This window comes from Capsicum annuum, chromosome 1 (assembly GCF_002878395.1).
Source record: "Capsicum annuum cultivar UCD-10X-F1 chromosome 1, UCD10Xv1.1, whole genome shotgun sequence".
Classification (NCBI taxonomy): Eukaryota; Viridiplantae; Streptophyta; class Magnoliopsida; order Solanales; family Solanaceae; genus Capsicum; species Capsicum annuum.
Genome location: NC_061111.1, coordinates 136467070 through 136494854, shown reverse-complemented (window position 1 = coordinate 136494854; position 27785 = coordinate 136467070). Strand labels below are relative to the sequence as shown.

Below are 27785 nucleotides of genomic sequence, written 5' to 3'. Positions count from 1 at the left end.
TTTTTTACTACAATAGTCGAAAATATTTTTCCAACAAGCTATATTCCGACTACCATGAAACAGTCGGAAAGTAGTTGGAATACCTTGTTTTCTGATCACATTGTGACTACATTAGCTGTCGGAAAAATGATGTTTTCTAGTAATGAGACAAGTCAAATGAGGATTTGAGACGGATAATTTAAGATGGAGGGAGTATCGTTTAAGGTTTTTCACCGTTCATTTCCACAACCAAACTCATTTGTTCAAGAAGCTCTTTCAGTTGATCTGCGTTCTTAATTGGGTCTTTCGATCTGTTGTCAAAAAGAACATGCCTATTTTGACATGTAGCAAGAATTTCCTGTAATGCAATACAAATAAGTTATTTTTCTACTATATAGAAGAGTCACCAAAGGAACGACCAATGGTAAAATAGTCAATTTACCCAATAAAAGATCTTCCACTATTACTGTTTATCTTTGTTATTATTATTATCTGTTTCTCGATCTTTCCTAATCTCTTTTGCTCTTTCCTTTTCTTTCGAATTCAAATTAAACACTGGAGTTTCATCTCACAATACTTAACAACTAAATTCAAACTGCAATTTACATGTACGTGTATATTTAGAATTTCTTGAGAAAGTAGGGTAGTTGAACTGATTATAATGAATATTCAGATATTATCAATTTGGATCATTGTAATGAGTTGATCCTTTTTGTCCCAGGGTGGTGATCCACTGGATTTTAATTAGGAAATGTTACTTCAGTTAGTAGGGAGTGGATAAACTTCAGAGTTACCACTAGATGAGTGCTAGAGTTCTTTTTAGTTGCGTTGTTTTTATCTTAAAAAGGTTAAGCATAAATGATCCTTATAGGGGAAGTGCATATTTTGATGATTTTTATTAGTTTAGGCTCACAGAAAAGTGCTCATATTCAATCTTTCTGGACTTTCAGAGCTTTTTCTCTAAAATTCCCCAAATTCATTCATCGGAACCCTCACTTCCATAAAATAGTACGAATTCCTATTATTTTTTTGTTGTACTAATTTCTATATTGTTGTTGTTTATTTTGATGTGTTAGTGAAAAAAAATAGTTTGATTTTTATTGAACGAAAGAACAAAGGGACTTATGGCGGATGGTGGAAAAGTGGTTAAGCATTCCAAGTATAAATCATCAGTCAAAGTAAATGGTATGTTTATTCTGATTATTCGCATTGTTAGTTATGTTGTGTTATGATTGAGTTGTATTATTATTTTCTATGTGCAAAAAAAGGTGATACAAGCATGAGAAGCACCAAGAGCACAAGCCCTTTTACAAGGAATCAAGTCAAAGAGCTTGTGATTGTTTCATGAGTTCACCTATTGGAGTGTATATGCTAAAGTGTGAAGAGGAGCTTTGAAATACACTCCAAAGCCGCCTCTATTTGGGGGTTCATTAAGGGCATTCTTGTCTTTTAATGACCTATTTTTACACTCCAAAGGATCACCCTTCATTAAGGATATTTTTGTCATTATTTGTAATAAGTATAAATAAACCCTTTAGCTTATTTTTTCCCAAGACTTGGATGAATTGATTGAGTATTTCTCATTGTAGTTTTTAGTCCTTAGTTTGTAGCTTAGAATCTGAAAATTGGTCCAAGAACATTTGAAGTTAGGGTTTCACTTGTTTTGGATAATTTGGCAAGAAAGGTGTGCTTGAGGAAGAGTGTTTCCTTTGGGTCACCTAAGAGAGTGGTTTGATCTTACATTGGTGATGTGTGTTTGAAGTTTTGATACACCTTCTAGTTCTATTCATTGGTGGAAGTGAGGGTCTCTCTATCTATCTTTAATTTCATGCAATTCTTCTTCATCATCTCCCTTCTAAGTGTAGTTTTTCCTTTTGTGTGCTTGCTGATTTTTGCATATCTAGTATCCATTTCGTGTGTCCATAGCCTTTAGGCTATCATTTGGTATCAAAACCTTGTTTAGGGGTGTTCCTACATCTCTAAATCTTGGTTTTAGTGTTATTATATCAAAAATCTCATCAAAAAAAGAGTCAAAAATCCAAAAATCTCAAAAAAAATTATGTGTTGTCTTGTGTGTTTATTGTAGATCCAAAAATTCCAACTTAGATCTACAAGTTTTTACTTTGTTTTGAAGGTTTATTGTGTTAGATTCTTGTTCCCTAACACCTAGGGAGTCTAGATCTACTTTTAGATTGAAGTTTGGTTGAGATTGAGCTTAGAATCCACCATGGCTATGGAGTTTTGAAGCTTTTTGAGCTATGGACGTTTTTGGAATGGTGATTTAGGCGTGATTTGTGGCTGGTTTTATGTTGGTTGTGTTTCTCTTAGCCTAAGGAACCTATATATACAAGAAAATCCAAAAATCCAAATTTGGGGTTTATTTGATAGAAGGTCAAACTTTGGTCAACTCTTGAATATTCTTCTTGTTCTTCAATCTTCATCATACCTTGTTTGAGAAGAATATTCAAAGGTGTTGTTTGATCCAAAAGAGGGAAGGAAGAGGGAGAAAAAGTTGTTTGTCCAAAAGCATATTCAAAGAATATTCCATTCTTCCAAAAGGAGGAGGGGACAAGGGGACAAACAAAGTACAAGTGCAATTATTAGGGGGGAACCATTTCATTTCATTTTTCATTTGAGACTTGAATGAACCCTAAATTGTCTCATTCCATCCCTAAATCCAAAATTATCATTCCCAAAGGTTAGTGTTTGGCCAAAATTAAGTTTTGGAAAAAATTGAAAATTTTGAAAAGTGACAACCAACCACAAAGTGCCACGTCATTATTTGTGCTCAACCAAAATTCGACTCTAAACTTAGATTTCTTAGTTTCTAATTTTTAATTCTAGTTTCTTTAAGCTAATTCTATCACTAATTAACAAACTAGTAAGTACCTACTAGGTTGGTAATTAGATTAGAGTTCGTTTATTTCGCGTCTTCGATTTTTGTGTGCTTTTCTCGTTTTTAAATTCGTAGTATTTTGTTGGTTCAAGTGCGTGCATCACTTTATTTGAGTTGTATCAATCCAAGATCAATTCCGATCCAAAGCTTCTCACCTCTCAAGTAACTTGCCAAGTATTGCCGATTCTCCAACATCTGTGAAACCAAGTATGAGGTAAGGTTGAGTGTGAAGGAAGTGAGACTTTTGAACTAACTCGTTTGTTCATTTTGTAGGTTGTTTTGCTTGCTGTTTTTTGCACTTTGTAGGTACATTTTTCCATGGAATTCGGGGGTACTACTTCCCAATCTTTGGGAAATGATGTTATTGGAGCCTTGATGGCTCAAATTGAGGCCTTGGGCCGAGACATGAAGAGTAACCATAATGTCTTGGCCCAAAAAATGGAAGATAGTAATGATGCCTTGTGGAATGATATGGATGCTATGAAGGGTCACATGACTAGAATAAAAGCGGGGATAGATAAGACTATGTCCACCAAACCCTTCATAAGTCCAAATACCACAAGTCCAAAGATCCTACACTTCACAAAATCCAATGCCTCCTCTCCACAAGTTAGAATCCAAAGAGAATGAGGCCAAGCCTCAAGATGGAGAGAAACTTGAGGGTAAGATACAAAAGGAGTATGAAAAAAAGAGCGAAAAGGAAAAGAAAGCCGTGGGTAGTGATGTTAGGATGGAAGAAAAATGCTTGATTGTGGATCTTGTCCACAAAGAATCCTTATTACTCACTAACCCCAATAATAGCATTTTGCCTAGTATTTTACCTTCTTATGTGCAGGTTCAAGACCCTAGATGTCCCAAGGAGAAGCCTAAGGAAGTTCCACTCAAGCTCTTGGCCAAAAGTCCCTATTTGGGAACAAGCGATGAAGAAGTGAATCCAAAGAGAAACCTTGACCTATTCCCTTGTAATGTGGGGTATGAGGGCTGCCATGATCTGAAACCAAGTGAAGAAAACACTTCCCATGATCTACAAGGTAACAAAGCTCTCTCCTACACTCCTAGAAACTTGAATTGTTATGAAGTGGCTAGTAGTGGCCAAAGTGGTATAGTTTTGTATTGTATTAGTGAAGAAGTGTATGAATCTTCCTTTTTTGATACTCTTGGTGTTGTTAGTTTCCATAATGACCAAACTCTTATTGTGAGTATGCAAGCACTAGTTGATCCTTTAGATGACAAAATCAATTCTTTTCGTAAGAATGATTTGTGTCCATCTAGTGCTAGCACTTATAACTTGAATAAGGTCATATTACCAAGTGACAAGAGTATTCACACACTATTGGGCTGCCCTAGTACAAACTAAGGTAACTTGGGTACATTCTACACTCCCTTGAATTTAAAATATTATGATGTGATTTCGGGTACATCTAGTGTAGAAGTACATGCTTCCTTCTTTGATAATGCTTTGGGTGAGTGTGATACCCTAGTGAATAGAATGAGTAGCCTCGGTTTATTCCCTTGGCCACTTTATCCATTTGATCCTGGTGTACTAGTGGGAAGGAAAAGGGATTGTTTCGGTTTGTGCTTATTTTCCCTTGATGTTTGTCTTATCCATATCCTTTGTAATGCTCATATTAGATGTTTCATGGTTAAAACAAGGAATTGCTGGTTGTATTTTAAAAGTGTACCCCCTCGGCATGATGTCTTCACACTTGATTTTTTTTCTATACTACCTCTTTAGCTATGATGATAAGCATGTTAATTTTGAATTTGTATTGTGTAGAGGTAGGAAGTTTGGTGGCTGGTTTCATTGTTTGAATGATGATGATATGTGGATGAGGTGGACCTTAGGAACAATAGTGGCACCAAATTTGACGAGGTCCTTTGTAGAGATAATGAAACAAATGTATCTTATAGTTCCTAAGCCAAAGGTAGTCTTACCTTTTGGGTATAGTGAAGCCATTAAGACCATTGTAGTTTCCTTATCTCTTGATATTTTCCAAAACCACCTCCTTTGTTCCATTCATGCTAAGCTTTTCATGTCACACACAAAGGACCCGTGGATGTATTTCAAATGTGAACAACCTTGTCTTGTTGATATATATGATGGTCTTTTGTTGCACTCCTCTTTCCTTGATGTCTATATTAGCCAAGTCCTTTTTTATGCTTGTAGTAAGTGTTTTATGATCATAACAAAGGATTATTGGCTATATTCCAAGAGTGTACCTCCTTGGCATGGTTATATCATTTGTGGTACTAATGCTAACCCTCCTACCATGAGGATTGTGTGCTAGTTTTCCTCTCTCTTTGGTGTTGTTAGATGTGAATTTGAGGACTAATTTCATTCAAGATGGAGAGGATTATACAAGCATGAGAAGCACCAAGAGCACAAGACCTTTTACAAGGAATCAAGTCAAAGAGCTACATGGTCTTCAAGCAATGTTCACGAAGTTGGAAGCTTGTGATTGTTTCATGAGTTCACCTATTGGAGTGTATATGCTAAAGTGTGAAGAGAAGCTTTGAAATACACTCCAAAGCCGCCTCTATTTGGGGGTTCATTAAGGGCATTCTTGTCTTTTAATGACCTATTTTTACACTCCAAAGGAGCACCCTTCATTAAGGGTATTTTTGTCATTATTTGTAATAAGTATAAATAGACCCTTTAGCTTGTATTTTCCCAAGACTTGGATGAATTTATTGATTATTTCTCATTGTAGTTTTTAGTCCTTAGTTTGTAGCTTAGAATCTAAAAATTGGTCCAAGAACATTTGAAGTTAGGGTTTCACTTGTTTTGGATAATTTGGCAAGAAAGGTATGCTTGAGGAAGAGTGTTTCCTTTGGGTCACCTAAGAGAGTGGTTTGATCTTACATTGGTGATGTGTGTTTGAAGGTTTGATACACCTTCTAGTCCTATTCATTGGTGGAAATGAGGGTCTCTCTCTCTATCTTTAATTTCATGCAATTCTTCATCTCCCTTCTAAGTGTAGTTTTTCCTTTTGTGTGCTTGCTGATTTTTGCATATCTAGTGTCCATTTCATGTGTTCATAGCCTTTAGGCTATCAAAAGGGTATCTGGATGAAATAACACTTAGCCAAAATAGAGTTGATAGATAGCGAGGATTTCCATTTGTTTAAGTATTATTGGACAGAGTTGCCAAGTAATTGTTTTGCTGGGAATTAGCAGGTACCTTATGATGGTAGGAGGTACCCATGTAATTAGTGAAAATTAGCAGGTCCATGTATTAGTGAAAAATAGTTTGATTTTTGAATGAACAAACACACACTATGGCATATGGGAAGGTGGTTAGGCGTGCTAAGTATAAATCTTTTAGTAAAGGTCCCTGGTGCCCCTGGTGTTTTAAAGTTGGTATTTTACTTCCATTCCCTTTTGATTATTCGCATTTTATGTCATGATTCTGAGTTGTATGATTGTTTCCTATGTGCAAAAAAAAACTCGATAAACTAAAGCTCCCGCTATGTGAGTTTGGTGTATTGTACGTAATCGTACATTGCATTTATGTAAGAGATGTTCCCATGGCTTGAAGCTTTGACACTGTTTACTAGGCCCAAGTCTAAGAGAAAAAATAGTAGTAACAATAACATTAGTCCCAAATAGAGTTGATAGATAGCAAGAATTTCTACTTGTCCAAGCCCTGGTAGATAGAGTTACTTGTTATCCGTGCTGGAGGGAAGTAGCACTTACCTTATGCTGGTGGGTGGTACCAATGCAAGTAGTTGAAGTGAGCACAAACCAACCCTGATATAACGGTTATAAAAGAAAATAGACCCTGACTGATATAGAGGATTAAGAGATGTTGAGACATTCACCTATTGACAACATAAAAAAATGTTTTCATTTGTTGTGTATTTATGTATTAGCCTCAGATAGGAAGTAGCAATTTTTGGGGAAGAATCACCTTTGGATTGTACAATTAATCTTTCTTCTGTTAATCCTTTCATTTATTTTATTAATGTTGTGAAAAGGTAAGTATTTTTCTTCTTTTGTAATGTTAAACTAAATATTTATATTCTTATTCAAAACTTAGATAATAACTTATACTTCACCAAACGACCTGATAGTTGAGTGATTCATGAACTAAGTGGGAGAATAGATGTGAATGGTCTTTGGTGTGAAACTCTTGTCAAGATGAGAATAGGCGTGAATGGTCTTTGGTGTGAATCTCCTGTCAAGGTATTATATTTTAATTACATAGTAGTCGTAAGAAATTATATTAGGAGTGAAGAAAAGTATGTTAATTCCTTAATTTGTGAATTGTTAAATCCAAATGACATTCAGAGTCTGCTTCATAGAGTAACTTTTTCTATTTTTTTTGCTGTTAAGATCCAAGATTGAGAAAGGAATCAATTTATTTCTTTGATTAATTTTACTTTGGTGGAACTAATACAGGTCTAATCTTCATTTTTGCTTGTTTTTTTTACAATTATTGAGTAGTTTTTTATTTGATATTGTAACTTATACCTCACAACAAATGATCCATTAGAGTTGAGTGATTCATGAACCAAGTGGGGGAATAGGTGTGAATGGTCTTTGCTGTCAAGGTGTTGTATTTTAATTATGTAGTACTCGTGAGTAATTGTATTAGGAGTTAAAAAGAGTATGTTGATTCCTTAATTTGTGTATTGGAAAATTCAAATAATATTCAAAGTCTGCTTCATAGAGTAACTTTTCTATTTTTTCATTGATAAAGAAAACAACTAACAATAACATATCCAGTATAATTTGACAAATGGATGTGAGAAGGATAGAGTATCTTTATTAATCCTTATAAAATTCTAATAATTTGTATATCTTGAATAGAGGAAATAGGTAACTTGAAGGCTAGGGCATATGATGATCAACGTAAAGACAATTGCCATAAAACTATCATTTTTGGATGGTTCTCTGAACTTCAGTTGTCCTCAGGTAATTTAACAAAATTTCTTTCATTTAATCAAATTTATTTTATGTGGCATTTGTGTTTCAGTGTTTAGATACTTCTGTTGACTTGTTCTTATTGTTACTTTCTCTGCAGATGAAAAAGAGAGGCTAATGCATTTGATTTTTCCATATTTAAAGAGCTGGTGGAGAAAGCTTTATCTTTTGTGAAAAATTTTGATCGAATTGTTGTTGTCATAGTTCATTCTGTTGATTTGGAGATGTGTTTCACATTGAATTAAAAATAAGAGTGATTTGAGAGAATAATCTTGAATTTACATGTGGCTTCATTGGATCATTTTGGTGAAGTTACAAATATCACCTAGCTTATTGGCATAGATGCAGTGAGACTAATTCGGATGATTGTCAAAGCTGCTACCACTACTCAGATGCACAAGACAAATTGCGGGCAGTTTGCACAGCATCTTAAGTTAACTGGGAACTTATTGGAGCAGCTCAAGATTACTGAACTTAAGAGGTATCCGAAAACCCGAGAGCCATTGGAACACCTTGAAGATGCATTAAGGAGATCTTATATATTGGTCAAGTGTTGCCAAGACAAGAGGAATATTTATCTATTGGCTATGAGGTGGAACATTGTATACCAATTTCGCAGGCTCAGAATGAGATTGACCAATACTTGAAGATTATTTCTCTTATCACTTTGGTGGATAGTGCACGAGTTAAGGTATGGCAACCGTGCACTTTTTGTCCATAGTGTTTGCCCTTCAGCTTTATATAGGCTTTCATTAACTGTTTGTTTCATTGCTCTTCCATTTTAAGATCTATATCTGTTCTTTCTCATTTTTGTTGGTGACATGGTAAAGATATATTCGAGTTTGATAATTTCATGTTTTGAAGCCAGAATAGTTGGTCAATTTCAACTCTTGGTTAGGTAGCCTTGCTGGACTTTTGGAAAGTGAAGCTATTTTAGATTTTTTTTTTTTTAGTTTTTGGATAATGGTGGTGTCTGGCTTGCTTAAATTAGGTACCTGCTATCTCCCACCAGTGCACATCTAACTGGTAACTCTTCCCATGTAAGCTTAGGTTGATGAGAACCAATCACTTGAGTTTTTTTCCCACCAGGATCCTTACCCTGGTATCCAAGGTTTCACACAAACTTTATTGATCACTTAACCACATCCTAAACCCTTGACTATTTTGAGTTTATTACAATGATGAATGGGCAGTAGTGTTGTTTTGCTATTTTTGCCATTTAGGTAGAATCACTTTCCTCCAACGGTGAGAACTATTATTTGTTATGTATTCGGGTACAAGAATCTGTAAATAAGAAACACAAACTTCAACACTAGTTCAAGTCCAAGACAAAAACACTTATGAAGTTTTGTAACACCTTCAACACTACATTGTGAATAATCTATCTAAGAAGTGAGTTAAGATTTAGAAAAGAGATGAAACAGAGTTTAAGACCAAGTCCTCTGAATTCACAGTGTCCTTAATGAATAATTCCCATCACTGTACCCGAGATTTTGGAATCTTTCTCCCAGGATAAAATGGCCTTCAATCTAAACAATAACGGTACCTCAAATTATTGGATTCAGCGAACTCACTCAACAGTTTGATAGATCACACAGAAAGTTTTTTCAAGACCAGAAGAGAGTTTTTTATTTTAGAAAATTCGTACCTAAACCTGTGGATGAAAGCAGGTTTATATAGCCAACATATGCCACTTCTGAAAAGTGGCAATGGTTCACTTAAAAGGTGTGACCTTTCTGGAAAAGTCATGTCTGTTCGTCCAAAGAATGTGTCTTTTTTCGAACAGGTATACCATTTCAAGAATCAGTTTGTCATTTCGTTGAAGGGTTTTATCCCTTCGTTTCAGCACTGCACTATTTCAGAATCTGCATGCATGCATATAAATGGAGTGTCAAAACACAAAAAAGCTACATTTTTTCCTTTGATATTTTCAGATGAAATTTTTGAATTTCTATCAAATAAACTTTGTCCAAAAAAATAAATCTCATCGATCGATCCTTTGACAAATCCAAATCCAAATCCGAAGCCGAAGCCGAGCTGAGCGAGCAACGACGACGGCGCGAGGCATCTCTTATTTCTTACCTCACTTACCATGTGGAGTAAGTGTTCCTTATTTTAAACACTCACAAGTTCTCTTCTTCCACCAATGTGGGATAAAAAGTGAACTTTCCAATTTGGGAGTACACTTTCTAAATTGGTGTCTCCCTTCTCTCCAATATTTTTTCTCCATTTTTCATTCACACTTTTTCATATACTTTGAACCCAACAATCCACCACATGAATGGGAAATGGATATTTTTCGTAAAATTTTTACGAACAAGTATGTGATCATCAAGCAAAGACTGATTACATCTGGATAAGTGGATTTTCCTTTGAACTTTCCGTAGTGAACATGCATCGGATGCACTCGGTCAATCGGTAGATTTGATATATTTGAACCGTCGAGCTTTAATGTATACCTAGACAACACATGTCACACAACCAGTCTTTTACCATTTATAGTTCTCATGATTTTGTTCTTTTCATCCATAAACACGTCCCAGTTTCATAAGAGCTTAGAGAATAGGCCTTTACTAACATTCTCCTTGAAGCGGCTTCCACTTCGCCCTCATATAGGTGATTTCTAAACATTCAATCCTATAGATTAAACTATTTTGTCAAATTTGTCAAATTTAGATAATCATTAAAAGACTTTTCACCTTAAGTCTTATCCTTGTTTACTAAATATTGTCTACATCATGAGAATGGGTTAGGTAATTCACAATGTTGAACCTGTCAGACACAACTTTATTTGATCTCCTTGAACCTAGCTCTTGGGATCTCCAGTCTGCTAGGTAAAGTTACCGCCATGCTGACTTATCCTAGGCCGTAAACCCATTCCCTTGGATGTCTTTTCCACTCCTTCTCTAGATAGGCCTTTCATAAGTGAATCCGACACATTATCCTTTGACTTTACATAGTTAACAGTGATAATTCCACTAGAGAGAAGTTCTCTAATGGTATTATGTCTCCGTCGTATGTGATGATATTTATCGTTGTACACCATGCTCCCTGCCCTACCTATTGCCACTTGGCTATCACAGTGTGTACATACTGGTGCCACTGGTTTGGGCCAATAAGGAATATCTTTCAAGAAATTTTGGAGTTATTCTGCTTCTTCACCGGCTTTATCCAATGCGATAAATTCAGATTACATTGTAGAGCGAGCAATACAAGTTTGTTTGGATGATTTATAAGAGACTGCTCCTCCACCGATAGTAAATACATATCCACTTGTGGCTTTTACTTCGGTCGATTAGGTGATCCAATTTGTATCACTATATCCTTCGAGTACCGTGGGATATTTATTATAATGCAAGGCATAGTCTTGAGTGTATTTAAGATAACCCAAAACTTTTTTCATTGCCATCCAATGAGTTTTTTTAGGATTACTCGTGTACCGACTCAATTTACTAATAGCGCATGCTATGTCTGGTCGTGTACAGTTCATTATATACATTAAAAATCTCAATACTCTTGTGTACTCAAATTGTGAGTCACCTTCACCTTCATTATTTCGAAGTACAAAGCTCACATCCAAAGGAGTCTTGACAATACCGAATTCCATATACTTGAATTTGTCAAGTACCTTTTTGATATAATGAGACTGTGACAATGCTAACCCTCATGAAGTTTTATGGATTCTTATACCTAAGATCACATCCGCAACTCCAAGGTCTTTCATATCAAACTTGTTTTCAAGCATTCGTTTCGTTGCATTTATGTCTGAAATGTCTCTACTGATGACCAACATATCATCCACATATAAACAAATAATGACTTGGTGATTCGGAGTGTCTTTAATGTAAACACATTTATCACATTCATTTATCTTGAACTCGTTTACCAACATGGTTTGGTCAACCTTCGCATGCCATTGTTTAGGTGTTTGCTTTAGTCCATACAATGACTTAATAAGTTTACACACCTTATTCTCCTTTCCTAGAACCACAAAACCCTCAGGTTGTTCCATGTAAATTTCTTCCACCAATTCTCCATTAGGAATACGGTTTTCACATCCATTTGATGGATTTCAAGACCATATACTTTCGCCAAGGCAATTAACATTCGAATCGATGTTATCCTTGTTACTGAAGAGTATGTATCAATGTAATCAAGGCCTTCTTTTTGCTTAAAGCCTTTTACTTTAAGTCTTGTATTGTATTTGTCAATAGTACCATCCACTTTCATTTTCCTTTTGAAGATCCATTTAGAACCTAAAGGTTTATTTCCTGAAGGAAGATCAACTAATTCCCACGTATGGTTGCTTAAGATTGAATCAATCTCACTATTGATTGCCTCTTTCCAAAAGGATTAGTCTGACGACGACATAGCTTCTTTAAATATTTGAGGCTCATTTTCTAAGAGAAATGTTACAAAATCTGATCTAAATATAATAGAAGTTCTTTGACGTGTACTATGTCTTAGATTCTCTTCATTATATACATTCTCACTTGGTTCATCTCGAGGTCGTTTAGACCCTCCACTAGACTGTTCATGTCTAGTTTTATACGGGTAAATGTTTTCAAAGAATTTAGCATTATCTAATTCAATTATCGTATTTTTATTTATATCCGAATGTTCGGATTTATGAACCAAAAACCAACATGTTTTACTGCTTTTAGCATATCCTATGAACACGCAGTCCACAGTCTTAGGTCCTAACTTAACCCTCTTAGGCATAGGAACTTGGACCTTTGCTAGACACCCCTACACTTTGAAATATTTCAAGTTGGGTTTCCTTCCTTTCTATTTTTTCATAGGAAATTGATTGTATCTTACTACGGGGAACTCTATTGAGTATACGATTGGCTGTAAGGAAGGCCTCTCCCCACAAGTTTTGTGGTAAACCAGAACTTATAAGACATTCATTATTTTCTTCAATGTTCAGTTTTTCCTTTCCACAATTCTGTTAGATTGAAGTGAATACGGGGCCGTAATTTGATGGACGATTCCATTCTCTACATATATTTCGACGAAGGGAGATTCATATTCTCCGCCCCTATCACTTTTTATCATTTTTATCTTTTTCTCTAACTGATTTTCTACTTCAGTTTTGTATTGCCTAAACGCATCTATTGCTTAATCCTTACTATTTAGTAAGTGGACATAACAATATCTAGTGCAATCGTCAATAAAAGTTATGAAATACTTTTTCCCACCACGTGATGGTGCTGACTTCATATTACAAATGTCAGTGTGTACTAAGTCTAAAGAATTGGAATTCCTTTCAACAGACTTATAAGGGTGTTTTGCATACTTTGATTCTACACACGTTTGACACTTTAATTTATTGCACTCAAAGTTTGGCAAGACTTCTAAGTTAATTAATTTTCGTAACATTTTGTAATTAACATGACCTAAACGTTCAGCCATAAATTATAAGACTCAAGTAAGTAAGAAGAATTTAAAATTTTATTGATCTCTACATTCATTACATTTATCCTATAAAGGCCCTCAATAAGATAGTCTTTTCCTACATACACTTCTCTTTTGATAATTACAATTTTTCCAGAAATGGTTACACATTTGAATCCGTTCTTGTCTAGAAGTGAAACAGAAATTAAGTTTCTACGTAACTATGGAACGTACAAGACATTGTTAAGTGCCAAGACCTTTCCTGAAGTCATTTTCAAGCCCACTTTTCCTGTTCCTTCTACCTTAACCGTAGCGGAGTTAGCCATGTAGATCATTTCTTCTACTTGAGCTGGAGCGAATGACGAAAATAACTTTTTGTTGGCACAAACACGGCGAGTGGCACCAGAATCCATCCACCACTCGCGAGGATTCCCCACCAAGTTACATTCTGAAAACATAGCACATAGATAATCACATTCTTTGTTGGACTTAATCATAATTGCTTGGTCCTTTTTCTTGCCTTTCTTAGGGGCACGATAATCCATGGACTTATGGAGAATCTTTCCACAGTTGAAGCACTTTCCCTTGAATTTCTTCTTGGGTTGATGGCTTCCTTGTTCAACTTTCTTCCATTTTTTAGAATTGTTTTGGTCATCTTCTACAATATGTGCTCCATTAATTGTAGAATTCTCTTTTGACCTTCTCTCGGCAGCCTTATTATCCTCTTCAATACTTGGTCGGACAATAATATCTTCGACAGTTATCTCCTTGCGTTTGTGCTTCAATTAGTTTTTGAAGTCTTTCCACAAAGATGGTAGCTTCTCAATGATCGCTGCTACTTGAATGCATCATTCACAATCAAACTTACAAAATAGTTTATGTGATTACTAAGAACATTTTCAATTTATTTAACTAAGTTATTTTTAAAAGATATACCTTCTGCTAGGAGATCGTGAATGATTTCTTGCAATTCCTGCACTTGAGAGACAACCGATTTGCTATCTATCATTTTTAAGTCCAGAAACCTTGCAACAAAGAATTTCTTAATTCCCGCATCCTCTGTCTTGTATTTTAGTTCTAGTGCCCCCACAATTCCTTCAATGTCTTAGTTCCATTGTAAATATTGTAGAGGTCATCTTGGAGACCACTCAATATATAATTCCTGCAAAGGAAGTCCGAGTGTTTCCAAGCCTCTACAATCATGAAATACTCTTTGTCCGAGGTTTCCTCGGGTACCTCAGAAGCATCCTCACTAGTGAACCTTGAAAGCGTAGAGTGGTGAGGTAAAAGAACATCTTTTGCTGCAATCTCTTAAAGTCAATGCCCGTAAATTTTCTGGGCTTCTCCACAGGTGCCATTGATTGTGGAGCATTTGCTCGACTTGTTGAAGCAATGCTAGTTGCCCCCACAGTCATAACCACATCTTGGATTTGACTTTCGTTAGTCATTTTTCCTGTCACCACAAGATAATAAAGTTTAGTATTTTCAGAATACTACTTATAAAGTTAAGTAACTTTAAACTCTTCTTCTTGTTTCTAGTTAACCATGAAGTTTTTATGACTTTCAATCATCAATCTAATGATCTTTAAATTGTGATGAAGATTTTATGTCTTCGAATCACTAGTTAAGTTCAAACGGAGTAGAAAGCTTAAAGCTTTAATCTCCAAAAACAAGCAATACAGATTCTGCAAAAAAATATTCCTTAATATTGTTATCTGTTATATATTCGGGTATAAGAATCTGTAAATAAGAAACACAAACTTCAACACTAGTCCAAGTCCAAGACAAGAACACTTATGAAGTTCTATAACACCTTCAACACTAGATTATGAATAATCTATCTAAAAAGTGTGTTAAGATTCAGAAAAAAGATGAAACAGAATTTAAGACCAAGTCCTCCGAATTCACGGAGTGTCCTTAAGGAATGATTCCCCTCACTGTACCTGGGGTTTTAGAATCTTTCTCCCAGGATATAAAGGCCTTCAATCCGAACAATAGCGGTACCTCAAATTATTGGATTCAATAAACTCACTTAATGGTTTGATAGATCACACAGAAAGTTTTTCAAGACAAGAAGAGAGTTTTTTATTTCAGAAAATTCGTACCTAAACCTATGGATGAAAGCATGTTTATATAGCCAACATGTGCCTCTTCTGAAAAGTGGCAATGGTTCACTTAAAAGGTGTGACCTTTCTGGAAAAGCCATGTCTGTTCGTCCAAAGAATGTGTTTTTCTAAATAGGCATACCATTTCATGAATCAGTGTGTCATTTCATTGAAGGGTTGTATCCCTTCGTTTCAGCACTGCACTATTTCAGAATCTGCATGCATGCATATAAATGGAGTATCAAAACACAGAAAAAAGTTGTCTTTTTTTCTTTGGTATTTTCAGACCGAATTTCTGAATTTCTGTCAAATAAACTTTGTCTAAAAAGATAGATCTCATCGATCGATCCAAATCCAAAGCTGAAGCCAAAGTCGAGCCGAGTGAGCGACGATGACGACGACGCGAGGTATCTCTTATTTCTTGCCTCACTTACCATGCAGAGTAAGTGTTCCTTATTTTAAACACTCACAAGTTCTCTTCTTCCACCATTGTGGAAGAAAGAGTGGACTTTCCAATTTGGGAGTACACTTTCTAAATTGGTGTCTCCCTTGTCTCCACTATTTTTCCTCTACTTTTCATTCACACTTTTTCATATATTTTGAACCCAACAAGAATTTCTTATCACCTTTGAGTTGGAGAAAATTGCATTGGTTATAAGATAGTGCATCTGTTACAATAAGAGTAACCTGCTGCTTAACCTAATATTTTTGTTCTTCTAATATCAACTCAAGATTGTTTAAGCTTATTTGACTACAATCTCTCATAACTGGAAAGAAAGAATAATTTGAGAAGTTGGAGCACTGAGTTTTAATAAATTAAACACGACTCACTCCCAAATTAGTTATTGGCTATATCCGTCCTTATATCAATATTCAGAGGATCCATTACAGTTAGACTATGGTACCCCATCAATGGATTATGGCACTTGATAAGAAAGAGTAATATAAGATATCCCTATTGCAATATTCAGATGATTCCTAATAGTGAGACTATGTCAGCCCTGTCAAGTGGAATATGACACTTGATAAACTTGCGTGTTACTGTATTGATTTGTATTTTTCTAAAATAAAGGACAGGTGTTTTGTTTTAATAGAATTGTATTTTTTTTTGTTTCTGGGAAATCAAGTGACTAGGAGTTCACGGGTTCTAGCTGTGGAAACAACCTCTTGCAGAAATGCACTGCACAAAATAGACCCTTGTGGTCTAGGCCTTTCTCTTACCGTGTGCATAGCGGGAGCTTGATGCACTGGGCTGCCCCTTTTTTTGGGTTTCACTTTTGGTGTATAGAGGCCCTTTGCAGATGTAGATTCTGTAATTGACATTATTGGGTCACTGTAACTAGTCCAGGAATAGGTTTTCCATTTTTTGGGGTTCCCGTGACTCTGTTTCATTTAGCATAGTCTTTGTGTTCAGGGATACTCTTTTGATATAAAACACATGACCTTCTGGGAAAAAAATTAACAGCTCAGTCATCGAGAAGTACATGCCAATCCTTTTAAATACTCCTAAATGTTCACTATATAGCAGAAGAATCACTGAACTCCCTTTAATGACAGTATGATATACTTCGTTGCGCCTATTTAATGTAGTTTCAGGCATTAATAGGCATAAGATGATGTATTTATGTGAAAATTGGTCTTGGGCCTAACTCACACCTCAAAAGCTAGCTCATGAGGAGGAGGATTGCCCAAGCCTTATAAGGAGACCAAGGACCCTTTCCTCTTTCGATGTGGGATACTTAACACTCCCCGCACACCCAGGCTAACTGGAGCGTGGACAGCACGCCCAGGCTAACTGGAGCGTGGACATATGGGGGTCCACCATCGATGAACAATTGAGATAAGTCTGGCTCTGATACCATGCGAAAATTGGTCTTGGGCCTAACTCACACCCCAAAAGCTAGCTCATGGGGAGGAGGATTGCCCAAGCCTTATAAGTAAACCAAGGACCCTTTTCTCTTCCGATGGGGGATACTTAACAATTTAAAATACTTTAGTGTAGTGCTTTTTTATATCATTGCACCTATTTAATGTAGTTTCAAGCATTAATAGGCATAAGAGGATGTATTTAACATACTTTTGTGTAAAGTAGCAGTCACAACTTCTTCTCGAACCTTCGCAGCAGGCCAACACCGGAAAAAACCCAATCTCCAACCTGATACCAAACCCGACAATGCTCCTTCAGGAGCCAAAGCTGCTGAAACACTCAATAAGGATCTTCATCCACGTGCTCTTAAAGAAGATGAGAAGGATAAATCACTCGATGTTGGTCTAAATGGCCATCCATTATTCACTTTCGTAACTTCTATTTCCGACCTTACGAACAAAGATACATGTACTTACATGAAATTCAGGTACATTTTTATCTATTAAGACATTATTAGACCAGCACCATTGCGTTTAGCTTGAAGCTTTAAACTGTATGTTACAAAAGTGTTTTTGAGCTATATGCTTTACAGCTTGTTTGGATGGTTTGGATGGTTGTTCATATTGTATGGTGTTCATTGGTTTAAATACAATATTTCTTCTGATTGTTACTTAAATATTATTATATTGTATAGTTAATCCTATTGTTAGGCACTGACGGAAAGTCTCATTTGTGTAAATACCGATTTGATGAGATCGCGTTGTTACCTTCTTCTTCTTCTTTTTGTTTTCCTCATTTTGTCTTTACTTATTATTTAGTAATTCTACCTTTTTATAGCTGCTCTACCGTGTATCCTACCTTTTTCATAGGTTTATTATTCAAATTATTGATGTGTGAAATTATGTAACGAACAAAATCGATACATTCTATCAAATGTATTCATTAAAACAATACAGTACGATACAATACAATACAATACAATACGATATATTATGAAACAATATGTAACAACCATCCAAATAGAGTGTTAATATGTATATATACTCACTGTATTGGCTCAAACTATAAATTGGAGTGAAAAATATGCTTATACTAAACCTGTACAAATCACAAGAAAGCTTTAGTGGGTGCAGTGGTAGGTTTTACATGTGAAATTAAATTTCTGGATTCACTTTGTTTCTGAGTTGTTTTGTATCTGTACTCATGAAATGGTTATTGTAAGAGGGAAGAGCTGGAGCGCATTTTGCCGGAGGGATTACCAACGGGGATGCTTAAGGAATTCAATGACTCTATGAGAGATGCATTGCTAATACGCCAGAGTTTTCTGGATCTCCCAGATAATTTTAGAAGGGTTGTTGATCCTACTTTGCAATCTAATGCTCAAGGTGTGTTTTTTGTCTTTTTGGTGATGCATATGTTTTAAGGGTCTATTATCTGGCTTATCATCTATCATGAATTATAATTGTGAGGAGTTGTATTTATCCGGAGTACTAATGTGAAATGCGGTTTAGTCGAATATTAACTTCTAATTTCATAGAACATTTAGTTTAGTCTTGAATGTTTGTTATTGAATAATTGCCCAGATGGTAACATATGATTCATGTAGCTAGGGGTGTGCATCGGTCGATTCTGTTCGGTTTTATATATTATCGGTTCGATTTATCAATTTTTAAATATGTTAAACCAATAACCAAACTAATAAGATATTTTTTATCGGTTTTAGGTTTATCGATTTTTAGTCCTTAACGGTTCGGTTTTCGATTTAATCGATAAGAAAATACTCATAAAATAGAAATAGTAGTAACTAACATGAAAAAAAATCGAATCTTAATTGCAACCAAAAATCCTACATGATGTATTTTAATTTACAAGAATCTTCAAGTTTGAACTAAATGTTATTAGGAGAAATTAAAAGTTTGTATAATTGAAATAATAGGTTTGTTAATTTACAAAAATTAAAGAGAAATTACTATATATATATATATATATTCTTATTGGGTTATCGGTTTACCCAATAACCCCATAAGAAAAAATCAAACCGAACCAATAACCCAATAATTTTTTTATAAAACCATTAAAAAATCGTTAACCCAATAATCCAATAATAACAAACCAATAATATTTTTATCGGTGCGATTTATCGGTCGGTTCGATTTTTGCACACTACTATATGTAACTGGCCCCAACTTTTTGGCATCGGGGCATAATTGATTGACTAATGTGAAGTTAGTTCTTCAAGTTTGCTGATTTATTATCAACAATAAGTTTCTACCTAAGGTTAGATTGAAGTAGTATGGTGGAACAGACTGAAGAGAGTAAAATTGAAAGTGCAAGCTTTAACTGATAAGGATACGTTCAGCAATGAACTCAAGAAATTAGAATCAGATGGTTGAAAAGGTGGTTTTATACGATTGGAAAATTCACTTTAAAAACTTTTAAACATTTTGCATTAGTGTGAAAGATTGTTTAATGACTTGATCTACCAAGAACCATTTTTTATAACCGAGAAATTCTCGAATGTCAGTAGCTAACAGTTCAAACTTGATGGATAATGGACCTGCCGCTCTACCATCTCCACTTGATCTGCCATGCTTTTGTCAGCAGTAGAGTTCGAACCCGTGACGTGCCCTTAACCCAAAATTGTGTGTTGCTGATCTACAAAGAACCTATCTTTCCATATTTTTCAATTTCTTGAAGTATGAGTGGAAGATTCAAATGTCCTCAAATTTGGAACAAAGTACACAAGAAGTAGGAATTTACAGCACATTTAACTTATTCTTTCTCTCCTCCTAATATCTGCATCAGTCTACAACTAAAGCTGCCATTATGGCCCTTCTTTTGCTGCTTAAAGAAGCGTTAAAACTTGATTTGTCATCTCAGAGCTAAAGCTGTCTCTTCCATGGATCATTTGCAAAATAGAACCGCTCTTACAATTACTAGATTTTACTGTTGTCCTAATAAAACTATGCATGTTAGCTTCACCTTTTTTTTTTTATGATGGTGGTCTTTGGGTTAGCTTGCGCGCGCCTCGGCTAATTCCACCGGGTACCCACTGCCCCAACCAGCTAGCAAACACCGCGTAACTCTGCCCACTAAGGTTTGGGCATATCAGAATAAATTACATAGTGTTTTCTTGTCTTATGTGTTATTAGGGTACCTAATGTTTATCCTTTTCTTGCTTAAGGTGTTTCATATAGTATATGTTTAATGTATGAGTGAATTGAAATGGTTATATAGGGAGAAAAGATTGTGTTTTTTTTGAGTAGAAAGAACTTTGGTTATTTTGCTCCGTGATGTTGTTTCAATTTGTTTTATTACTGGTCCTTTTAAAGAAGCTTCCTTAATTTCAATTATATGGTTTTCTGATTGTGTCTGTGTTACACTTGCTTCTCGAGATCCAGAAATCTGTCTATGCACCTAGCCTTAAGCAAAATAAATCTCGATCAAGTTCTTCCCTTTGAGCTCTCACTCGAATCTGAACCTTTATGGTAGGTAGGCTTGTTTAACCTTTGGTGTAGGTTTCTCCAGTCCAATTTAAAGAGAAGGTCATCTATACTGTAATTGCGCTTGGTATTTTTCTCGTTTGCAGCCAGCTCCCTCTATATGGCATACACTCTACAACTGGCGCAATATTTTTTACTGGATGTGTGTCATTCTTGCCTCGAACCGTGGTACAGTCGTGGAACTTGGAATTACTACAATCGTGACTTCTGGAATGGTGATGCAATTGTTAGCTGGATCAAAAATCATTCAAGTGGACAACAATGTCCGTGAGGACCGAGCACTCCCGTAAATTGAAGTTTTTGTCTTTCATTAAAACTATTCGTTTTAGACAAAAACGTCTTTTACCCTTCTCCCTACAATTAAATTCTATAAAATAAATATATTAAAATTTTCCTACAATTAAATTCTTCCCAAATTTAGCTCCTTCCAAGCAAAAAACACCCTCAAAAATTTCCTTCAAAAAAAAAAAAAAGACTCAAAATTTTCCTTCCAAAAAAAAAAGCTCAAAAGTTTCCTTTTTGTCCAAAAAAAACACCTAAAAAAAACTCAAAAGTTTCCTTTTTGTCCAACGATGAAAAAAATCGTAGTTTTTTTTCAACCAAAAAAACACGTACAAAATTTTCTTTGATTTCTACGCTCAAAATTTTCCTTCCAAAAAAAAACATGCTCAAAATTATCCTTTTTTCCCTACGATTAAAATCCCCGTTGTTTTTTAATCCTATTTGATTTCTACTTGATTTCTTTCAACCAAGAAACACCAAACTTTTCCTCTCCTTCTATATAAACGCTTGAACTTTTTTTTCCATTATTCATTGTTATAAACACCTGCAATCTTTCATTGTTTTTCGTCTCACCACAATTTCAATAATTTTATTTTCAGATTTTTTGGCGTTATATCATCTCTCCCTTTTTACATGGTTAATTTAAACACAATATTACTTGTTATGCCAACTTAAATTTCTTAGTTTAATTTGGCTTAATGTGTCATATTAGTTCAACATATTTTATTTTCTACTACTCATAACTAACCTTCTTTATCTACATCACATATTCAGGAATAATTCTTCTCATCTCACAAATCTACCTATATTATAAATTTCTACGTTCTTATCGTTCTATTTGTCGTTTTAGTAGAATATATTATAATTTTTGTTGCTCATATCTCTATAACTATTTTGTTATTGTTTATAGGTGGTAGATGAGTGCTGGACGACTTTGAAAAAAATTTTGTGTGTAAAAATTAGATTGAATTGTATTATTTTGATGTCTCTATCATTGTATTATTTTGTTGCAATTTACAAATGGTAGATGAATGTCGATCTTTACATACTTAAAAGATATTAAATTTAATTATTATGTTCATCTTTACTATTTAAACAAATATCCTATTTAGAGTAATGTTTGAACTCATCAAAGTGAGGTACACGCACAAGGCGCGTATACCTAAACTAGTATAAATAGATACACACACATTTATATATAAGGAAGGATTAAAAGTTTTGTGAAAGTTTTGGTAGTCCTCACAAAACTTTTAATCCTCTCATCTTGCTCCATTTGGCTTTTTCTTTTGTCTTTTACAATTTCTTTTTTATCTTTTTCATATATTTTTTGACACTCAATTCTTTTTCTTTTAAGTTTATTTTTTACATGAATCTTTATGATTGGTGTATTTGGGGTCTTTGACATTGTTCCATTTCAATTAAGGTTTTTAAATTTTTTGATTTTAAATTAAGAGATAATACATTAAATCCCACCTGAACTTGTCCCGACAACTTACTTTAACACTTAAATTTTACGGATAATTATTTACCCCCCTAAATCTTTTTGAAGTAATTATATACCACCTTAAAAAAGTAACACCACTCTCACTGCGAAGAGTATATTACACTTGCGCCTCATCAGCGCCACATCAAAATTTATTTTAAAAAAAGTAACCCCACTAATTTATTTATAATACAATATTAAAAAAAAAAAAAAACTCTTCCCCCCTTCCGCCCACCCCGCCCCTATTCTTTCTTCTTTAAACCCCACCACCCCCCTTTCTTCTTCCAACCCCACCCCGCCCCTGGCAGCCCGCACCCCCACCTCAAAATTTATAATGATGAATTACGATACAAAGCTTATCAAATTCAAACCAAACATCTAAATTTAGGTACGAAACTAAAATTTATGGATTAAATCAAACATTCAAATTTATCTTTATGGATTATGAATTATAAACATTCAAACATCCAAATTTGTTTGTTTATTCAAATTAAAACTTGCATGAACAATCAAATTTTTTATACATATTTTTTTCTCGTAAAATTGATGAAATCTAATAAAAATGGAGATAATGAATTTGAAGAAGGAGAAAGAGAATTGGGTGGGGGTGTGGGCTACCAGGGGCGGGGGTGGGGGTGGGGTGGATTAGAGGTGAAGGTGTAAGAAAAAAATAAAAGAAAGGGGTGTGGAGGGGGGGCAGTGGGGGAGGTGTAAGAAAAAAATAAAAAAGGGGGGTGCGGGGGTACGGGGGGGCGGGGGTGCGGGGTGAGGGTAAGGGGGTGGGTGGCTTTGGAGAAGAAAGGGTGTAATTTAGATATATAAAAGAAAAAAGGGTGTGATTTGGATATATATATATATATATATATATATATATATATATATATATATTACATAAAACTGGGACCATTTATTTTTTTAAATTAAATCACGCATTTTTTTTTCTTTAAAAAATACCACGTCAGATTTAGGGTTTAAATTAATTTATTTTAAAGATATTAAGGGGGTAAATAAACGCGTGTTACGTTTAAATGCTAAAGTAAGCTGGAGTGACAAGTTTAGGGGGGTTTTGATGCATTATATCTTAAATTAAAGATGTACTCCTATCTCATATTAGTTGTCCACTAGCTTTTTCATATACTCTTACATAATCATATATAAAGGAATAGTCTTGCAATTTTTTTTTGAAAAAATTATAAGTTTGCATACACTTCAAAACGAATTTCAATTGTAAGGGTAAAAAAGAAAAATTTTAATTAATCTCTTTTGTTTTGCAAATTGACAAATAATTTAGGGCTATTATTTTTAATAATGTAGACAATTTTTACGAGATGGATAGAGTATTTAATTTTTAAATCTTGTGTCTTAGACTTGTCATGTAGAATGTTAAATTTGAAAAACTTACTCAATATAGAAAAAGCGTCTCTTTCTGGAACATACCAAAAAAAAATATTTAAATTGAGATGAAGGAGTAGCAAATTTTAAAATAAAATATAAGACGGTTGAATTTTTACATAACCAAAACCTTATATAAAATTGGTACTATTTATTAAGGTAACGTAATGAATATTACTTTTTATTTATAGATGAAAATGATTTTATAAGGAGTATATCAAAACGAAAAGGCGAAATGGTCTCGTGGACCCCTGTACTTATTCTTGTTTGTAAAGTAGACACTATTACTTAGCTCTTTGTTATCTGAATCTTTCAACCCAACAAAATTCAACATTTTGAACCCTTTTTATTCATATGTGGCATTAAATTGCTGAGTTGGCAAAACGTGTGTTTACACACATTTTTTAAGCGCGTGATTCGGTATTTTAAATTTTAAAATATTATTAAAAATTTTAAAATAATAATAAAAAAATAATAAAAAGTTTTAAATTTCAGCCCCCTCCCCCAACCCCTCATCCAGCACCCATCCCCATCTCCCCCACCCTCGTCTAGCACCCTCTACCCCTGTCTAGCATCTTCTTCATGGGTCGACAACCCCTAGGTTTAACCGAAATGGGTGTTAGGGGTTTGGATTGAAATTGAAAAAATCGATCTATTTTGAGCTGAAATGGTGGAGAAGATAAATAATGATCATGGGTGACGGTTGTAGGAGAATCAGAGGAGGAAGAAATAGGGTTGAAATTGAAAGAATTTTCTTGAGGGCCCTTGTGACTTAGAATCTATTCGTCAACTTTGATGATATCGCGTCGGTTGCCGTCAGAGCTTCGACGGCAATGCTGTCGAAAAACCCCATGCTTACAATCTGCTGCTCAGTCATAGTGTTGGTTCTGTTTCTCACTTACGCTTGGCGCTATTTGGTGGATGATGAAAAATGTATTAAGGACCCCCTTCCCCCCACCCTGTCCAGCATCTCCCCCCTCCCCCACCACCACATCAGCCAAAATCCCTCTCCGAATATAATATATAAATTTTATAATATTATCAATTTTTAATTTATTATATAAATTTTATAATAGTATAAAAGAGAAATGAATTTTTAATCAATTTTTCAATATTAAAAAATTTATAATCAATTTTATCGATTTATTTTTTAATAATAAAAATAATAAATTTTTTAATAATATAAACTTTTCTTCAGTATTTTTAATTTAAAATTATTTTAAAAGATTTAAAATTTATAAATTTTATAATGTTATAAAAGAGAGATGGATTTTATATTAAAAATAAATTTTAATTTATTATTTTATTTTTTGTTTGATATTATTGATTAATAATCCAACAAATTAATTAATGAAGATATTATGATATGTCAGTGGCGTGAATATGATGTGACAATATTTTTAGGAGAGTGAGCCACATACATGGGTAGAAGAGTTCAAAATATTGAATTTTGTTGGGTTGAAGAATTCAGATGACAAAGAATTAAGTAGAAGTGTCCACTTTACAAACGAGAACAAGTACAGGGGTCCACGAGACTATTTCACCAAACGAAAAATACTATAACTATGAATAAGAAAGCTAATTAAATTACTCTTTATAAATTTTTTTCATTATATTTTTTTGGCAAAATTTAGTAATAGTGAAAATTTATGAATAACTCATTTTGATGTTCCATTAGGTTTTATTAATTATTAATTAAAAAATATAATACAATTAAATTTTTAAATTAAAATATTACTCCTATTATTTTTATATTTAGAATTTGAGTCTAGACTTAGCACACACTACGGATAACTAGTCTGTGGAACAATCTTGAGCCTTCGCTATATACATATTCTACAAGATTCAGATACGAAGCATTTTGAAATACAATATAAAGAAAAATCTTGAGCATACTAAAAGCCAATAAAGACATTTTATAAGATCTGTACATGTAATGGTACTGTAATGGCTCAGGGCCCAAGTAATCATCCAAAGTCACATCATTGCGTTCAAGATCATCCCCACCGGTGAATACTATTAGAGTTTTTGACCCGAATTTTGTTGATTCGACCTGAAAAGATTACGGTGTGATTCATGTTTGAGATTTTTTTGGGGTTATATGGTGATACCATAGGGATCGGGCCAATTATGGACCTGTATGTTTTTGGGCTTAAAGTTTTCTTGTACGCACGTATTATATAAGTGCGACTTAGAGAGTCGGTTTTAATATGACGGTTCTCGTGTGTTATTGAGAACTTTGGCTCCTCCTTGTATTCCTCTCCTATACAATGAATTTCTCCTCCTCTGCCCGTGATTTTTTTCTGTCAAGAATTTCCACATAAATCTGTATGTATTCATCTTGTTTTTCTTTTATTTATCATATTGCTTATTCTAGTTTGATTTCATAACAAATACCACAACCATGTAGTCACTAATTTTGTTACCAAAGAAATGTTGAAAACTCTCAACGGCTGCTTGTTGTTCTCGGGTAAAGCGACTTCTTACAGAAAGAACTAAAAGAACAGCATGGATGCCATCTTTAGCCAAATCAATGCACTTAACAACTTCATTTCCAACAATTTCTGCATCATTTCAAAAATCAAACAACCCTGCATGCGCAATTATATTCCAATAACCTTACTGACTGTCAGTAACTCTAGTAATTACCTGAAGAATGTAAAAGTATGCTAAGCAAGGAGAATTTCCTCTGAATTAGGCACTTCCACAGAACTTAACATATTCTTTCTTTTAGCAAACTTGACGCACCATAGACTAACACTGATGTTCCAACATCCCGAGACTTGGTGCCTCTAAAACTCAGGTAAGTGTACCTTTAGAGAGGAGAGGGGCTTCGAAGCCTTATTCAAGCTAGAAATCTAGCTAGGAAATTAGCCATATCAATCTAGGTAAGTAGTGACAACATAAAGGCTTTTAATCCCGAGGAGAAGTAAAGTGAGGTAGGATAAAATGGGATTTGAACCAGTGAGGAAAAGCTCCTTCCTTCCCTACATAGCCCCTCTAGATGAGGAGACTATAACATAATACAGCAGTATCTCTATAAATCAATATTTTCTACCTAAAGTCCAAAAATATTCATAACCTTTACAGACTTTTTAAATCAAATTATAGGTTCAACTCCTGAGACTTCCACAAGTAAATTTTGTTACTGCCATGAAACAGTATACATTTCTGCCCTATATGTTGTTGAGTTTTGGAATGAATATGCACATTTTAAAGCATAAAGACACTCTATGTATAATTATTTAAATAATCAACATACTTAGCAAAGTATCATGCTTTTTACATAAGGAATTAACTGTCAGCTTGCTGCATGTGATCAGTTGTAGTAACTGATTATGAGATGATGATGCAAACACGTAAATATTGTGCTAATCAAGCATATTGTTTATACAATACTCAAATAAAACAATTATCTTTAACATACCAGGTCTGTCAATCACATCTAGTATTTGACGACCTCACAAGTAGATGTAACACCAGCAGATTGAGGCATCGACCTAAATACCTTTCTTCCAAGGATGCTATTGCCAGATGAACTTTTACCATCTCCAGCACGTCCGATTAGAACAACTATCCTAGCTTCATTATTGGCAAATTCGCAGTCATCACTTAAAATTGCACTACCACCCATATTATCTTATCGAATCAAATTACCTACAATAAAAGGCTCAGGTCAGGGTTAATATGCATCGTCAGTACATTATCAAGTAATTCCAACACAGGAAACCCATAGACCTCCTCAAAATGTGATTTTTATACAAGTCGCCCCCTATAGCATGTAAAAGTAACCTTATAGAGTAAAAACTATGCTAGAGAGAACAATAAAAGGTGCAAAATCAACCAACCGAAAAATAGAAACTTTTCATTGTTAGCATGTGCTTGATATGAGTAAATCCTCATGTTTGATTTTGGTCAAATCTTTTTAAAAACATTTACTCTAGAAAAATAAGTC

At 34.5% G+C, this 27785-nt stretch overlaps 1 pseudogene; it reads right to left on the bottom strand.

Moving 5' to 3' along the window:
* Positions 1–199: 199 nt before the first annotated feature.
* On the bottom strand, positions 200–27464 carry LOC107858376 (annotated as a pseudogene).
* Positions 27465–27785: the final 321 nt, after the last annotated feature.